Here is a 20296-nt window from a genome sequence, read left to right on the forward strand (position 1 = left end):
CTGTAATTGACCAAACAAAGTTTATATAGCACCCCGGCTGTGAGTGACCATACAAAGTTTATACAACACCCCGACTTTGAGTGACCAACACCCCGGCTGTGAGTGACCAAAACCGACATATTTCAAATCATTTTATGCCATAAGGCTTTCTTCATGATCATATTAGAAACACTTGTTATAATTAACACTTTTGTGACCCTAAATCATTTGAATTAAACAATATCATAAGTTGTGTTTCTCTTATCTACAACAAATCTTTGTGTATATATTTGAAAGATTAAACAACAAGGTTACTAAAAAATGTCGATTCTGTCCTTGTTCTTAGAAAAATTATATAAAAATTAATATGAGTCAGAATTAGGATTTGTAAAATCTCAAAGCTTAGAAAATGAGTCTACTTTATCCATGATTTTTTCCCTAACTTTATGTGGATCCTAACCAGGGTGAAAATGTCTATTTTTATAGACTAGTTCGAAAATGTTCTGAAACGATAGACAGTTTTGTAAAAATCATCATAGAATCCTATGAACGCGTGTGAGTAGTCCTTAAAAATGTATAGATCTGAACTATTTTCATATTATACATTTTTGTTTCTCTTATCTACAACAAATCTTTGTGTATATATTTGAAAGATTAAACAATAAGGTTACTAAAAAATATCGATTATGTCCTTGTTCTTAGAAAAATTATATAAAATTTTATATGAGTCAGAATTAGGATCTGTAAAATCTCAAACATTAGAAAATGAGTCTACTTTATCCATGATTTTTTCCCTAACTTTATGTGGATCCTAACCAGGGTGAAAATGTCTATATTTATAGACTAGTTCAAAAATGTTCTGAAACGATAGGCAGTTTTATTAAAATCATCATAAAATCCTATGAACGCGTGCGGTATTCCTTCAAAATGTATAGATCTGAACTATTTTCATATTATACAGTTTTGAAAACTATAAAGGTTAAGAAGGGAAAAACAGTCCTTGAATAGACCATATTTTTTCGGTGAAAAGCTGAAATTTAAGATTAGAAATGTGTAGCGACATAACTTGTACTTTTAGTTAAGTAAGCCTTTAAATCATCCAACTAGACATCGTTTAGTATGTATTCTCCCCCAAAACCTATAAAACATAAAAGAGGGCCATAGAATAGTCACATTTGTTGCGTAGAGTTATTCGGTTTGAGAACGATTCGTGTGGTTTCCGGTTCCGCTCAAGCTTGTGATTTGAGTATTCTTTTGGATGTCTAGCTTTCACTTGGATCTAAAGTATGTTGTTAAAAGTTGGTGGAAAGCAAAAGCTTTTCAAGAGATGAAAGGTAACTTTCTCTGGGGTTTTAAGTGCTTGAAAGTAGCAACATATGGGCTAACATCAATCACGAAAATGGGCAGCAAAATGGAAGATTTTGGGCGTTGGTTTGAAACTCGAAAACAACCACTGTTTTTGCTTTGTTCCTGTCATGAAAATTTCCAGCAAAATGGGTAAGAAAAGAGTGGTTTTGACAATGTTTTGAGTCCTCCTTTTAGTGTAGCATAACGAGTAACTTCCATGGGTATTTGGAGGTGAAAATATCTAGAAAAAGAAATGTGAAAATAGGTGAAATGGTGGCTGAAAAACCAAGGGACAATAGCCCCTTCTTGTTCACAGTTTTTGATGGGTTTGGAAGGATGCCTATGTGGCTGAAATATGTTGAAGTTTGAGAGCTTTTCTATGGAAAGTTTGCTGGAAAATGGAAGAAGAAAAGGGAGGGGAAGGTGCTCGAAACTTATAGGAAGAGAAGGTAAGAAGATAAGCTTAAATATAATCCAAGATTTGATGTGATCTAGCCCGATTTGATTTAGATTTTGCAAGGCTTAGATTTGATTTCCCCTTGCAACTTGATCACTTAGTTATTTAAAGATAGAATTTATAAAACTAACTAGTTACTAGCTAAATGTGTTAGTTTAGGAGAGGGAAGAGAAATCTCGAAAATAAGATGTAATAAGAAGTGATATTTTGGAAAAATGTCTTAATGAAATAAGTGCTTAATTGATTTCCATGGCACTTGTCTCAAGTATTTTTACCTTTTTATCTTATCCCATGAAACTAGACACATTATTCCTTACATGTATCACTTCAAGTCATGAACCCATAACTAGTCATTCCCTATATATATATATATATATATATATATATATATATATATATATATATATATATATATATATATATATATATATATATATATATAGACACACACACCCATACATGTATTCTTGGTATAAAATAACAATGTAGTTTTTATGTATTTGAACTTAAGTGTTTATGTTTGATTCTTTTATTTTATAAACATTTAGATACATTTTAATTTTGCCTTATAATAATGCATTTTATATTTTTATCAATTAAATATAGCATCAATGTATAATTTCATGATATTTAACCGGTTAAAAATGTCGCTAACCACGTTTCGTTACTTCGGTTCGTATACTTGTCAAATTTCGATCCTTCACAACTATTAGGCACAAGTTTTATATAGAATTTAAATTACTCATCAACTGGAGACATGTTGATAAAATAATTAAATTTTGCGTTCAAATGACGAGATATGCTAACTTTCACAAACCAATGTTGGTTCGTAGCCATACATCGTAACGGAATTCATCATTAGTTCTTGTTTTATTTTTCACAAGAACTTATCTAATTAAAACATGTTAAATTCCTTCAAACAATTTTGATATAATATTCATATTTTTTATTAATTAAAATATGGTATCGTACAATCATTCCTATTTTTGCCAATTGTTACAGCAGCTTTCTGGGGGCAACCCGCGTAGTTTAGTTTTCATTTTGAATAAAATTTTGTCACAAATCTAAACAAGCTTGGCGAAAGATCTAGCTTTCATTGGGATTAGTGAAAGATCTAGCTTTCATTACCGGATTTTCATAGAGATTAATAAGATATAGTGTTATAGGTTAATACTTTATAAACATGTTACCCGCCAATTGGATCACCAGTAAGATCACCCATATAGACATTAATCGTATGAGTAATTACTTAGGTGATTTTTTTCATTATATTATGTGCTTCAGTTCCTATGTATGTTAGGATATAGTTGCCTAGTAGTAAGAAATTAACCATATCAGTTAATTGCATGTTGTGATGGAGTGTAGTTTGGTATATGTGTTGATATATTATGTGGGGAGTTGAGGACATACCAGCTTCATTCTGAAGGACAATAGACTCGGGTTGACTAGAATTATGTTAAAGGCCAAAGTGTGGACCATCTATGTGTTGAAGGCAAAAGGGGGCGGACTAGCATTATGATGAAGGCCAAGAGGCGGACCAACTTTATGTTGAAGTTCATTATGTGTATGCATTGTATATGTATTATGGTATATGATATTTTGGGGAACTCACTAAGCTTCATGCTTACCTAGTTGATTATAATGTTTTCAGGTGTTTCATTTATTCACGAGAAGGGCAAGGTTCAACTGTACACACGCACATTTCCAACATGTTTCCACATAAGGTAATTAGACTCTGAAATATTTGAATAAAAAATTTTGGGTTAAAAATTGGGAAGTTACATTTAGAGTTTGTTTAATTAGGTTAGTAAAAATTTAGGATTAACTAAAGAGTTTGTTTTAGTTAATTAAGTTGGTAAAAAAGAACTAACTAGAGCTTATTAGTACCAATACCAGCTTAGATAGAACACATCTTAAATACCATATCTGGATTGACTGCTAATTAGGAAAGTCATAGTAGAACTGAAAAGCTTTTTATTATTGAATTTATTTATTTCATTTCACTGCAGTTTTTAGTTATTAATATTCTAAACAAAAATCTCATTTTTACATTTTATATTTCTGATAATCATGTGCCTTGTGCAAAGAGGCATTGACTTTTAGGTTGTGTCCATGTGGATTCAACCCTGCTTCCATGTGTTACCCATTAGTGAAACCAAGCAGTGATATTATTTGTTTAGATGTTAACTGTAGGGTTTCAAAGCACTCCATGGATGATTGCAACGGGCCCCTAGATGAAGTGTAGGTTAAAAGCCCAAGACTTATCTTTTCCCTATAAATAGTCATGTATTATTCATTATTAGGGTTAAGAGAGCGAGGCAAAATGTAGCCGCCACGTTGTGAGGTTTCTTGTAGAGTTAGATTCTTATTCCTTAAGTGTAATTTGTTCCTCACAATTCAATAAATCGAGTGATCATTCGACCTAATCTTCATATTTGTGTTGTTCTTATTTTCCGCATCTTGTTCATCAAATCACAATTAGGGTTTTAATCCCAACAAGTGTTATCAGAGCGGGTCTTTGAAGATCTATTGATTTTTGAAGTATCGATTCTTGGTTTGATGATTTTCTGCACAAGTTATTGAAGATTATTGGTATTTTGATGGTTTGGAATCAAGGTTTTTTTCTACTGCTCATGATGATGTATGCTGTTCTTTTACTGTTCATCTGGTATTATGTCAATCTCATTCGTAAATCGTATCTGTTTCATATATTCTATTTGGATCTGATCGATTCTTCGATCCAATATCCATTTTATTGTTTTGATCGTTTAGCCCTATTATTTTGATCGATATTTGCTCCTCCGATTTGTTTATGTTATTGAGCCTATTATAATCGCTATTGTTCATCACTTGGACAACACATAATCAGTTCTCGATTCTAAAACTTCCGATTCACAAATTTCCCTTACTCGATTTCATCACTCGATTCTTTGATCCATATCGTCTAATGTGTTTCCGCTTATCAATCTTATTTTGTTTTTCAAATCGATTTCATGATTCGACTATATTTTGATTCTCAATTTTTTATTTTGATTCTTGAAATCAATTATAAAACGAGTTGAATATTGTGTGATAATCGAATGCTGATGATGATGATCAAGGTTCTTAAATGTAATTTGGTTTGAGCTTTATCAAAGATGATGGAATCAAGAACCAGTTCAAGAACAGATGGAGATGGTGTCGACTTAGATTGAAATATGATGTTTGATTAAAAAAAAATCTTGAAAGTGGAAATTTTGTGTTTATGGAAGATGATATGTGAAAGAAGCTGTGAATGAAAATCAGAATGACGGCAGTAGGTGCGATGGCATCACATTCAGAATGTTATGTGTATCTGTTCGCATTTGATGGTCAAAATCAATTTCGGGGTGAACTATGAACGAAAGACCTTACCTGCGAACATAATCAAAATAATTCTTGTGATATTGAACAATTCGGCAGTTGGAATGAAATCACGAGATCGGAACTTATATTAACAGAAATTGCGAAACCAATTTAGGATACGATGAATGAAAAGTCAACAGAAAAGTCAAAATTGATGAATTGCAAACGCCAACCTGCGAACGATCAGAACTAGGCTCGTACTCGTTTTTTCCTACAATCGTTCAAAACTTTGGATTCAGTTTTCCTAGTGTTTCACATCGCATTTGTGGTAGACATTGATTCACAGCGAACTCGGTTAATTGGGATTCGTAGCGAACTTGTATCTTTGATTCGCAATCGGCACTGGAATTGTTGGATTCGGAATCGGAATGTGATGCTTGGCAGAACTCTGTGCTCGGAATATATGATTGATCGAAGTTGCATTCAGAGTTCACCATTACGAGTTATGAAGCTTTGTTCGTTCATAAGATATTAAAGATATTAAATGGGGATGAAGATGACTCCAGTTTCGTTTTTGGTCCCTGAAACTTCAATGATTTGACACTTTTGATCCATATTGTTTTCAAAGCTTGGCTATTTTGCTCCATTCCAGATATTATTACAATTAAAGGGGGAATTGATGCAGAGTTACATTTTTAGTCCCCGACTTTCAACAGTGTGACAGTTTCAGCCCGTTTTTTTCGAAAAGTTTACAAATTTGAGGGCCGATGAACAGTTTTGGATTTTTCAACACTCATATTTTTTCGTGAACAAAAAACTATGAATTCCATCAAGTCTTGGCGGTTCGGAAAGTCGTTTTTTGTGATAACGACAAATTTTCACGACTTTTTCGGATTTTATACTTCATTGTATATATCATTTGTCGCGGGGGAGCACAGTAGATTTTATCCATTCAAGATCATTCTCATGACCATAAGAAGGCTTTATAATCACGTTTTCGATTATAAATCGGGGGAGAATTTGGTATGGCCATTCGAAATTGGATTTGTCACTTTTCAAAGTTGAAGATATTTAATAAAGCTTATGGTAGAATTATGAAGGTAGCTTTTACAGCGGAAGTTCTTCATCGAGCTCTGCTAAAGCTTTTACAGAGAAGTATCCTTTACAGCGGAAGTTCTTTATCGAGCTCTGCTAAGGACTTGTTATATCTCCGACTTCTTGTATTTTCTCGATCAAGTGGCGTTACGAATCTTAAAGTTTGGGTTGTTACATGATATCTTTTGATGGCTTATATCATTAGCTTATTTAAAGATCATTGTGACTTGGAGGGGGAGCTCTTCAAAGACAAGAAGTGATTCGGTTTCTTTATTCTGAAATGGGTTTTTATGGCGGGTTTGGTTTTCATGAAGATTCTTTGGGATTACATTCGAAAATGAAGTTTAAAGACATTACTTCAGTGCTTGATTTATATATCCTAGAGCCCGTGTTTGAAGACTATTGAAGAATCAAGATTCGTGGATTGCTTCATATATTCCTCGTTGCAGATCTTTATATTTGCTAGATGTTTTTTTTGGAAGTTAAAGCATTGTCATCCATTCCATACTTTGAGGGGGAGATTGTAGGGTTTCAAAGCACTCCATGGATGATTGCAATGGGCCCCTAGATGAAGTGTAGGTTAAAAGCCCAAGACTTATCTTTTCCCTATAAATAGTCATGTATTATTCATTATTAGGGTTAAGAGAGCGAGGCAAAATGTAGCCGCCACGTTGTGAGGTTTCTTGTAGAGTTAGATTCTTATTCCTTAAGTGTGATTTGCTCCTCACAATTCAATAAATCGAGTGATCATTCGACCTAATCTTCATATTTGTGTTGTTCTTATTTTCCGCATCTTGTTCATCAAATCACAATTAGGGTTTTAATCCCAACATTAACAATGCGTTTAACACTTGTGCAAGTGTGTGCTGTTGGAAAATGGTGCCCATAGTCACACCAAGTCAGTATTATTACTATTAATAGCAGTGTCATTTTGGGTTACATGAAAGAACAAAATGAACCTAGAAATGGATTAATTATAGGTTTTATGTTTATTAATTAATTAAATGAAACATGTAAAATCTGGAATCTTCTAGATAAAGGATTTTAATATCATATACTTACCAAAATTATAAATAATTATTTTAAGACCAGATAATTATTTGTTAGGGTTTGAACCATTCCCTTATAAATAAAGAATCCTAAAATAGGATTTGAGAGCTAGAGAGAAATTAGTAAAAACCCTCATAATGCCATGCACCACATAGTTGCATCCGAGGTTTAGATATGTTTGAATTTTGAGCAGTTTCAAGTTTGGGTAATTTCTAGCATTGCTGTCTTTCTCTTGGGTGTGATCAAGAAAAATGGATTTTCTATTGGATCCATCCAAAGTCTCGTCAACTGGAGAAGTCTAAGAAATTGAAGAATATATGTTTTCTTTCCTTCTTCTTTTGCTTAATTAGTTTGCCTAGACATGGTCGAACATAAATCATCTCTTAGGTTCATGAGTTATGTTTTAGTTACATGTATGCTTCCATTGTGCGCCTTTGTGGCCAAAATACCTCATAACCCAACAAGCCTTTATGATAATTTCAAGAAAATGGGTTTGCACATAGAATATGAACACCGATAGTTTTTTACTCCTATGGATATTCCTTTTGGATGAGATTATAGAGCGATAGAAAGAGACTAGTTATAAGAAGTGTAAACACATGAAAGTATGGGTATTTGTTTGGATGGATCAATATGATCTGATCCTATCCTATTAGGTGGATCCAAATTAATTTCAATTTCAAAATATAAATCTGAATAGTCCAAACTAAATTCAAAATTCGATCCAATTTAACCAAATTACAATCCACTTGAATCGGTGTTTAAGAGGCAAAACATATATATATATATATATATATATATATATATATATATATATATACATATATATATATATATATATATATGTATATGTATATGTATATATATATATATATAGAGAGAGAGAGAGAGTGTGAGAGAGAGAGAGAGAGAAATTAAATATTAACCGCTTTTATAAAAGAAAATCAAAACAATTATTAGTTATGAATTAAAATTTATAAACTAGTAAGAAAAATATAGAGTAAATTACTCGAATGGTCCCTATGGTTTGGGTTAATTTGTACGTTTGGTCCCTAACTTATTTTTTTTAACTCGAAAGGTCCCTACTGTTTGTTTTTGTTGTCCGTTTAGTCCATTTCTTATCGACTATTTTGCCCTTGATTTTCTAATTTATTTAAATAAACACACCCCCAACCGCACTTTCACCTCACCTTACCTTACCTTACGTACCCCAGTTTATTTAAATAAATTAAAAAATCAATGGCAAAATAGTATTTTTTAAGTAAGACAGGGACCAATCGTGCAACAAAACCAAACTATATGGACCTTTCTAGTTAAGAAATAAGTTAAGGACCAAACATGCAAATTACCTCAAACCATAGTGTCACACCCCGCTAAAGCAGAGACACGAAGCATGACAGTGATAACGGTTTCATAGCAAAAGTTAAAGATACATCACCATCATAAAAACATTTATAGTATACAATACATATTTAAAGAAAACACATCCAAGACAAGTCTCAAAATAAACATCATTGTTCAAAAACTAAAAACACAAAAACATTTTCCCACTTGATGCAGTGTACTTATGATGGTGAATCTTTCAACCAATTACTAATTATTTCCTGAAAAAGCATGTAAAACGAGCGTCAAATATAGAAATAGTTGGTGAGTTCATGTTTACAAAAATAATGGTTTCATAAATCATAATCAAAGTTTTCATTGAAGTTTCCATAAATAAAAGTACATTGCTAAAATGAGATGTCAAGTTCATATTCTCATGGAAAATAAAGTTTTTTGCTAAAACGAGTAAACAAGTTTTATATGTATATAAAGAATCCATTCATGAGTTCACAACCCATGCCTAATGATCGAATCGTGCCCTATTGACTACTATGTGTATCGCAAACATAGTAAATAAAATGGTAAAATGCACTCAAGCAAATCATGCGAGTGAGGAGTTGTCTACCTCCTGATAGCGCTATCCATAATGACCATGGGCTCAAATGAGTTAATGAGTTGTGTCAAATGATTCCAGGGACTTAACCGCGATATAGTCCTCATGAATTAAAGTAACATACACATACATACAAAATATAGCAACCAAGTTTTATACGAGTCAAAATAAATACAACGAACATAAATATTTTAGAACATGCTTTTCCACCCCAAAACATTTAAAACCGAAAATAGGGGGAGTCGTGAATACTCACAACGCTTCAAAAGTCACAAGTGATTCCTCGGGATACACCAACACGTCTTACAACTGGGATCCTTAAGAAGAACACTTGAAGAAGATGATTTTTGATGTGGAAAGGGCTTCTTGGCTACTAATTTTCATGAGTTAGAGAGAGGTTTGATATATGATGAGAATTGTTATCGAGAATTTAGAACAGAAAAGATAGATTTGAATTATTTAAGATGAAGAACACAGAGAGTAAATATTAATCAGATCTTATATTGATAAAGACTGATTACAAAGTTAAGCAGAAGTGAGTTCAAGCATCGTACTACAACTTCTAGCCTAAGTCCGTATTTATAGGGAACCATCAAAAAGTATACTAAGTCTATACATTTTATCTTCGCATAAAAATGACTTAGTAAAATAACATAAAATGCGAAACTATACAAAACACTCTATTCGACTTTTACAATATACATCAACATTCTCCCCCTTTGTAAACAGTTGATACAATTCAATTCATAAGCTTTTGAATTGCAGAGTGAATTGCCTTTCGCACCTCTCCATACCAGGAGATCACCTTCTTCAAATCCTTCTTGTCTCCTTCGTTATTTTTCTTGCAATTCTTCATACGTACAATGAAGTGCGTATATTGCGAAGAATTATATCTTTCAATCTCTGAGACCTTGAACAAAAATTTCTTTGGATTACCTTTTGTGTCTCTGCCTGAAAACACCATACCAAATGGTTTGAGGCAGATTTCTCCAACAACATACTTTGACAAAGCAGAATGTGTCAAAGTCTCCTCCCATGGAACTTTCACTTCCCTTCCCACAACACGTGCTAATTCATCATCAGTAAGGGCTAGACAATCGAAGTAATTGTCTATGAAAGTCTTCACATGTGCGAAGCCAGCTTTGAACACATCTGTATCAGAGCCTTTGAGATTGTTTTCTTCCATATGCTTCAAAATCAGTGCCACTTAAATCAAGTCATTGCAATTCATCAAAGGAAAGTCAGCAACTGTGAAGTCATATTGTTTGTTGTCAGCTCTGATAACAAAGTATCTGAAATTCTGTAACATCTCTTCAAACATAACATCTTTCTTTATCGTCACAACCTTCTTGATCTTCATTAACGACCAAACTTCATCAGGATTCTTCCCCAAGACAGCATGAAATCTGATTTTCATTTGAGTGTAATCATTCGGATTATCAAATTTCTCACTGATCTTGTATTGTGCATTGATGAATAGAATTTCATTAATAGGGAAGTCCAACTGGCAGTGATCTGAGTTCACAATATCATAACTTCTTTTCGGCTTTTTCTCGAACTCATACATCTCCCTACAAACAACTTTTGACTCTATGATTTCATAAGAGTAAAGTTTTGCGGGATCTCCTTTGTTCATGGAGGGAGGATCACTTTCCCGTTGCCTCATAATGCTCTGGACTTGCCTCATCTTCTCCATCTCAGCCTCAGCCTCTGCTTTCAACTCTTCTTTTGATTTTTCATATAAAATTCCTTTCCCTCTTCCTACAACATCATGTTGGGGTTTTGAGCTTGAACCACCTTCATTTCTTCCAATAACAATACCCTTAGTAATTGTTCTTGTGGTGATTGTTGTTCCAGAAATCGGCTTAGAAGGAATTGGAAGAGTAGCAATAAGCTGAGTCAATATCACTCTTCCCACAGTTTTCACATCCTCTTCTTTACTTCGTCTTTCTTCTCCCCCTTGCACCCCTGTGGAAACAGGCGGATCACCCTTTGGAAGTAAAGAAGTAAAATTTGTGAGTGGAGTAAGGGCTTTGTGAATAGCTTGTTCTAAAGTATTAATCTTTAGAGACAAGAATTCTGGAGTAAGAATTTGAGAGGAGGAAGAATGCGAAAGAGTTGTATTTAGATCAGTGACCAACTGGATGAGCTGATCAAATTTCATCATGATTTCTGCTTTGTGATCGGCAAGAACAGGAAGATTATGCAGCTTTTGAAGCTGAGAAGAAATATCCACAATTTTATGTTGAACTGCATCTTGTTTGTTGTGGACATCGTGAAGATCCTTCGCAAGTTCAGACTTCAACTCCTGAATTTTGAAGTTGACGTCTTCACGAACCTTTTTAACATCTTGGACAAAAAGAACATGACGTTCTTTTGTAACTACGTGAAGATCTTGAACTACAGAATTAAAATTATGGCCTTGAGACATAATTCTGAGCTCATTGTTTTTATCAGACTGAGCAATTTTCTCCATTATTCGTTTTTCTGCTCCTTTAATCATGATATCAACCTCCATGGCAGAAATTGACAACATTCGACCTGAATCAGCCTGTGATTGAATTATGGTCTTCAACTTTTGATTCAGTATTTTAAACTGTTTTCCTGTCATTAGCATATGATCAGGAATATCTTCTTCATCTGAATCAAAATGAATATCATCAAGTATCCCCCCAAAGGCACATCCTTCGACTTCTATATCAGACATTGGTTGCGAAGGTTGCGAAGGTTGAGGATTTTCAGGTGATTGCGAAGGGAATAGTGTGGTGAAAGGTTTTTGAAGAGCATGGTCAAAAATGTTTGAAGTGGTAGATAAAGTGGTAACAGGTAATGAAATGGGTAAGTTTGTTTGAATGGATGGTGCAACACTCAGGATAGGTGCCCCCGTATCAGATACGTTGACAACCATATCAGAAATAGGAACCGCCTCAGTAACTGATTTGGTAAGAACTATTTTGAGTGGTGTGGTTTGGGAAACAGGGGTAGAAATTTGCGAAGTGGGAATGATAGGTAAAGAAATAGGTACCATTGTGGTGACAGGTGGAGTTTCTGGGACAATCTCTTCTTCAGATGATTCATTTCGAATCACCATCTTCCTTCGCTTGACCATTGTACGTTGCATGTTTTTCGCAACGTCTTCAGCTCGTTGTCGCTTCTTCGTGGGAGATACTGGCGCTGGTATATTGCGAATAGTAACACCCTTACTACTCACTTCCGCTTTGCGAATCTGCTTCGGTACCCCAGACTTGGAAGGTAAGATTTCCTTCTTCGACTTCGACTTCTTGCGAATCTTCTTTGTTTTAGATGGAGTTGCAACATCTAATAAAACTCCAGTTGGCTCATCTATATCAACAGTTCGCAAATATCTCACCAAAATTTTGTGGGTGGGAGAGACTTTGTGAAGCATTGCGTCTGGAATACGAGCCACATGTGTAAAGATCACTTCCTCGTCTTCTACAGCTTTGGGAAGTTGATAGAAAGAAAATTCAGCAACTTCAACATTTGACAGCATCGAAATTTCTTCTTTGTCATACATGTGTTCAAGAATTAAACTCCAATATCTTGCACACGAAATTCCCTTCTCCGGAGTTGTATGTTCTAAACTTTTGACAAATTCCTTCCATAGTTGTGTTGCGTAATCAACACTAATGTCATAGTATATGCCCATCACCATGGCATATACTTCCATTCTTCCTCTATCCAACCCAACTACTCTGCCTGTAAGACATCGGAGAAAGATTCCAAAAAGAAAATTCCACATACACGGCAACCCATATTTTCTGAAATCACTGATTTTTGTTAACTCCGGTTGATGCCCCATTTCGTTAAACATATGAATAACCTGGGAGTTGACAGGTTTGATAAAGGGAGGGTTTTTTGTAATTTGTATAATTTCCACAAACAAGTTCTTCGATAGTTTAACTCGTTTGTTGTTGATGAGATTGAAAGTAATCACATCCGCTGTGTGATTGTATGAAGCCGTGGAAGCGGCACGTGATAACCAGACCATTGGAACAGGAGATGAATTGAACATTGTAGTTGCCAAAGAAGAAAGTTTTAGAGCAACAATCAGCATCTTTAACCCTTCAGGATAAGCAGAAACTTTGGGATCAACTTGGTAGTTAGTGCTTTGAATCTTCATCAGAGACTTAGAAAGAACCTCATCGGTGTTGGAAGTAGTGGCCGCCATTGTTAGGGTTTGGAAAAAGAAAGTGGAAGTTGGGATGAAGATTGAATCTTGGAAGTGTTTGTGAGAGTTCTTGTTTGCGTAACGTAACCAGTGTTCTTTAACCCCCTTTTATAGGTTGCTCAAAATTGATTTGAAATTGAAGCGGGATACATTTAATGTTATCCGATGTGGCACCTTGAAAGTCGGATCATGACTACAAAAGGTAACAACATTCCAAAAAGTAACTATCACATCTCCTTGAAAATCGGACAAAATACCAACGATTTTGAGTATACAGCCTGTCAAGTATCCGTTAGAGAATAGTAACCGGTAAAATCCTTCGCATAGAAGCAAGGCTCATTCACTTTTGGGATTTAAAGTGAATTCATATGCCAGATTTGCGAAATCATCAGTTTGAGTTGGCTGTACTCAGAACCTCAAGGATTTCGTGTGTGCATTGTGCCAAACGAAATAAGATAAGAAACAAAGATATTTGGAATGTGGTGATGTCAACAATTCAATTTGACATGAATGCAGTAAAACCCCGGGCAAAGGTTACTTCGTTAATTATCAAGAGAGATAATCAACTGCTTGTATAGTGTCCCGTGAATTACAATCGAATACTTATAGAAAAGTATCGAAGGGCTTCTTTTTAAAAGTCATTTTTGATTGGTTTGAAATTTCATTACATAACAACCTTAGCATAAGGTGAGAAAATGTAAATGAAATTACTTGTTTGACAAGTGTAGTCAGTGACAAGTTGGTTTTGGAAAAATATTTATCATGACAAGAATGTGCGAATGAAACTTACACTGAAATCATATTCAAATGAAAAGTTTGTTCTGGATCTTGTTGGGTAACCAAACATTCTGGGTTCGGAATATTTGATCAAGACCACACATGCGAATTGAATATGATTTGAAGTTTCGAAATTTTGATACAGAAACAAAAGTTTCGTAAAAATCTGGAACGAAGTTCCCCGTCAATTCCTTAAGGTGTATGATTTTTGGGGTTTCACTTTCATCATGGACTCATGATGATAGGTCATTAACACAGAATTGTGATTTGTCTAGGTGTTGATTGGTTTGATCAAAAACCTCAAGGACAAATCTTTTCAAAAAAAATTTGGATTGAAAGAATTGTTTGGTTTAAAAAGATTGGATGAGAATCGAAGTGTACCTCTGTTATAATGGACAAAACAGAAAACTCTTAACTCATTTGAGAAGAGTAAGGTAGCTCATTTTTGACTTACGCGAATATCATTTGATAATGTCATCAAGGCTTTCTTTGCACACATAGAGTCATGTCGAGGCTTTTGGTCTACATACAGCAGCATGCTTCTAGGGACATCCTAACTAGTCTTAAAAAAATTTATACCTTCCCATAGAAACAAAATGTATGACCACTTCGCATGTTAGCCCTGCATGAAATTCTTAGCACACAATTGAAAAAACAAAGAAAAATAAAATCTTTTTGGATTTTTGAATTTTTCAAAAGAAAATACTAAAAAAATGAAAATCTTTTTGTATTTTGGATTTTTCAAAAGAAAATAAAGTAATATACGTAAAACTTACCTAAGTTGATATTACTCCAGATGCGAAATGATATGGATGCGAAGCCATGCGAAGCCTCTGAATGAACAGTAACCACTGAACAATGTGAACACATCTTCTGAACAAAACATTTATTCTTGTGTGAATGAAATTGCATTCGCATTAAGCATCCCCAAACCTGCTAAAATTCGAACAAATGATTTTTCATCAAGAGGTTTTGTAAAAATATCAGCAAGTTGTTCAGTTGTTTTGACAAAATGAATTTTAATATTCCCATCTTCCACATGATCTTTGATAAAATGATATCTAAGAGCAATGAGTTTTGTCTTTGAATGTTGCACTGGATTATGACAAATGCGAATCGCACTTTGTGAATCACAATACAAAGGAATCTTTTTCATGTTAATTGCATAATCACGAAGTTGACTCTGAATCCATATGATTTGCGAAGTGCAAGCAACCGCAGAGATGTATTCTGCTTCAGCAGTTGAGATAGCCACACAAGTTTGTTTCTTTGATTGCCAGCTAACTAACTTTCCATCCAATAATTGACATCCACCAGTCGTACTTTTTCGATCTAAGGTACATCCTACTAAATCAGAATCTGAAAAAGCTTAAATGAAAAAGCATGTTTTGGCAGGATACCAAAGGCCTAATGAAACAGTTCCCTTTAAATATCGAAAGATATTTTTCACTGCCATCAAATGTGGTTCTCTTGGATTTGCTTGATATCTAGCACAACAACAAACCGAAAACATAATATCAGGTCTACTCGCAGTTAAGTACAATAAAGACCCTATCATGCTACGATACACAGTTAAATCAACAGCAGGAGTGTCTAACGAAGGAGTTAGTCGTGTTCCTACTGCCATAGGGACTCTGAGCTTCGTGCTATTAAGCATTCCAAACTTTTCAAGCAAGTTCTTTGTATATTTTTCTTGATTAATGAAAATTCCTTGCCTGTTCTGTTTTATGTTTAAACCAAGAAAATTATTAATTTTTCCCATCATGCTCATTTTAAACTGACTTTTCATTAAATTTTCAAATTCAAGTGACAATGCTAGATCAGTTGAACCAAAGATAATATCATCAACATAAATTTGAACAAGCATTAGATGACACCCAACTTTCTTGCAAAATAACGTGGGGTCGACTGATCCTTGTTTAAATTTAGATTGTTTCAATAAATTTGTAAGTGTTGCGTACCAGGCCCTTGGTGCTTGTTTTAACCCATATACAGCTTTATCTAAAATATAAACATGATCAGGATGTTCAGTGTTTACAAAACCTGGTGGTTGTTCAACATACACTGTTTCTTCGAGTTTGCCATTTAAGAATGCACATTTAACATCCATTTGATAAACATCAAAATCTTTGTGTGCTGCATAAGCTAAGAATATGCGAACTGCTTCAAGTCTTGCAACAGGTGCGAATGTTTCTTCATAATCAATGCCTTCTTGTTGCGAATATCCTTTAACCACTAGTCTTGCTTTATTTCGAATAATATTGCCATCTTTGTCAGTTTTGTTTTTAAAAATCCATTTTAATCCAACAATCGAAACATCAGAAGGTTTAGAAACTAATCTCCAAACCTTGTTTCGTTCAAATTCAGCCAATTCAGATTGCATAGCAACAACCAAATCTGAGTGTTCCATAGCATTCTTGACTGTTTTTGGCTCTATTTTCAAAATAAAGACATTAAACATACAAAGTTCTTCGTTAGTGTTTAGTACCTCATTTTTCGCACGAATTTGAGCTCTAGTCAACACACCTTCTTGTAAATTGCCAATTACCTGTTCTTGTGGATGATTTCTTGTCCATTTCGCACGTGGTGGATAATTTGGATCATAGTCTAATAGTGCATCTTCATGCATATCTTCATTTTCAGATCCTTCAACAGAAAAATTATCATTAAATGCATGAAAGTTTGCATTGTTATCATGACAATTTGTCTCTGTTTCATGAAGTTCTTTGTAAACATGATCTACATTTGGATACTCCCCCTCAGAATTATGTGCATTTTGATTTTGCGAATGCTCCCCCTCAACTTGATATTCTTGTTGATTTTGTGAATGCTCCCCCTCAACTTAATGTTCTTGCTGATTTTGTGAATGCTCCCTATCAAAAGTTGGTATAAAATCTTCATGAACACTTGTGTGTTCCTCCTTCATATGAGCATTTGATATGCTTTCACAAGTTATCGACGTTGAAGTTATTGTTGATTCATCAGTATGTTTTGAAGATTCTGATGTTTGATTATCAGGAGCATTATCTTCTGCATCAATTGCCCTGTCAGGAATTCCAAAAATTAAGTCATAATCAAAATCATTAATTTCAGAATTATCAATTTGAGTATTTGAATCCACAAGTATTGGTTTCTGATCGAATTTACTATCAATCTGTTTAAGATAGTAATCGTCAAATGTTAAATTGAAAGTTTCTTCAATTTTTCTTGTTCGTTTATTAAGCACTCTGTATGCAACTGAATTCTGTGAATATCCTAAGAAGATGCCTTCATCAGCTTTTGCTTGAAACTTTGACAAATTATCTTTGAGATTCATAATAAAGCACCTGCAACCAAAAATATGAAAGAATTTTACATTAGGTTTCTGATTATTGATGATTTCATATGGAGTAACATTGAATCTTCTGTGAATGAATGATCTATTCTGAGTAAAACATGCGGTGGACACAGCTTCTGCCCAAAGATATTGAGGTAGATTCGCATATGTGAGCATGGTTCTGGCTGCTTCGCATAGAGATCGATTTCTTCTTTCAACTACACCATTTTGCTGTGGAGTATATGGTGATGAGAAATTATGCGAAATACCTTTGTTTGTAAGAAAATTGTCAAGAGTTTGATTTTTAAACTCTGAACCATTATCACTTTTAATTTTTCGTACATTCTTTTTCAAACTAATTTCAATCTTTTTGATAAAATCAATCATCGTCTGAGCAACTTCAGATTTCAACCTGAGAAAAAATACCCATGTGAATCTAGAGAAATCATCTACAACAACTAAAATATACCACTTTTTATTTATCGTTGCAACAGTTGATGGTCCACATAGATCAATGTGAAGAAGTTCCAATGGATCTACTATCTTTGAATCTATGACAATCGGATGACTTTTTCGATGTTGTTTTCCTTGTTCGCAAGCTGCACATAAAGAATCATTGTCAAATTTTAATATTGGTAAACCTCGAACTAAATCTTCAGTTACAAGTTTATTTATATTTCAAAAGTTCAAATGTGACAATCTTCGATGCCAAAGCCAGCTGAGATCATTTGATGCTTTTGATAGTAAACACATAGCTAGTTTTCCCACAATTAGTTTGATGTCCAATGTAAACATATCACCATATCGTTTGGATTTCAGAATTATTTCATTTGTTTTTGCATTTGAGATGATACTTCCTTCTTCATTAAACACTACATGATTTCCAGTACCCACAACAAGTTGTGATACACTAATCAAATTGTGTTGAAGTCCTTCAACATATGCAACTCTGTTTACTGTGAAGTTTCCATTGGTGATTTTCCCATATCCTTTCACTTGACACTTGTGATTATTTCGAAATTTGACAACTCCAACATTCTCCAAGCTTCGGTAATCTCGCAAGTTTTCCTTTCTTCCAGTCATATGACGAGAGCAACCACTATCAATATACCATTTTGGATCATATTGCTTGTCACATAACACCTGCCTTTATTGAAAAAATTTAGGAACCCAAGACTTATTGGGTCCATCATTAGTAGAATGAAACAACTTTTTGGAACTTAAAAACCACGTTTTCACTTTGTTTGTTACTGAATCCATTATATCAGCATCATCAGTTCTAGATATTGAAATATAGTCATTCAATAGTTTTGGATTCTCATTGATTGTTATCTTATCCTTCACAACATTCGCATGTTTGATAACTGGTTTCCATTTTTGAACCGGAACTTGCGAATTATGAGATGATGTACTAGCAGTTGAAGAATTATTTGCGAACTTATCAAAGACACTTTTGATTTCTTGTTCTGAAAACCTTGCACTTTGATATTTCTTTCCTTTTCCTTCAAACCAATTATTGATCATATTTACATCAGTCTTTCCTTTGATGTATGAAACTTTGGTTTTTGTTGATATTGAAGGATTTGGAAAATTTGGTTGTTGTGGTGAAAATTTCGCTTTGACTTGATTTGATTTCTTCAAATTTGATGAATTATTCGTGAATTTGTCAACATTTGGAAACTTTTGATTATTTGCAAATTTTTGCGAATTCTCAAATTTTCTATTGTTGTCATATTTGCGAATATACAAAACTTTGTCAACAAAATTTATTTGTTTATGAAAACTCGAAGTTGTGTTAGTGTTTTTATTTTGAAATTTGAAATTTGTTCTTTTTCATTATTCACAACTTGCCAAAATATTGCTTTTCTTGCTTGTCTTTTTGAAACATTATTTTCTGTTGAATAATTTCCAACCATACTCAAGAAAAGGTAAAAGTTTCCTATGTTGTTCTTTGCTAATATCAGAAGAATGATGTAAAGCAGTTAATTTTGCATACAACCTTTTTGCTGAATTACAATAGATGTTTCTTTGTGCCAGTAACAATCTAACATCATTCGAAAGATTATTCCTATCACAATCTATGTTTTTGATTTGCATTTCTAATTTTTCAACTCTGCTCTTCTTTATTTCTAAATCCCTTTGTGTCTCACTAAGTTGCACATTCAATTTCTTAGCTTCATTACTAGCAGACACAATAACAGAATCAAAATAAGCCACAGTATCATCAAACGAAACAATTTTAGCATCATAAGCAGATAAAGGAATATTAAAAGATTCAAGAATTGCACGTACCTTGGTTGTCATGGGAGATTTGTCTGTGGATTTAGACATAAAACATTTCCCAGAAATGTTCTCTTCACAGTCCTCAAAACTTGTGAACATAGCTCCATGTGTTGGATGCCTCATTTCTTCATCATCGAATCCTGAAGACCAGATCTGATACGTTCCACATTCTTCTCCATCCAATTCTCCCTTAGCAACCAAAGACGCTCCTTTGTTCTTTGCACGTAACTCTTCAATCTTTTCAGAATAGTAAGCTTCATCTTTGACTTTTTCTTTCTTTTCTTCTTTCTTTCGCAACATGCAATCAGCTGCGAAATGATTCGCACCATTGCAGTAGTGGCAATAAATTCCCGAATCACCCTTCAACTTTTTCTCTTCATTCGCATTCTTCTGTTTTCCATCTGTTTTCTCCATTTTCTTCTTCTCTTCTCATCCAGTTCTTGTTACATCATTTTTCACATCACTATTCTTTCCTTTTGGATTAAAAGGCTTTTTGAAAAACTTTTGAACTTTGTTGTTTGAATAGTATGCTACTGCTTCATC

The sequence above is a fragment of the Lactuca saligna genome, chromosome 4 (genome assembly GCF_052625555.1).
Source record: "Lactuca saligna cultivar CGN05327 chromosome 4, ASM5262555v1, whole genome shotgun sequence".
In the NCBI taxonomy this organism is placed as follows: Eukaryota; Viridiplantae; Streptophyta; class Magnoliopsida; order Asterales; family Asteraceae; genus Lactuca; species Lactuca saligna.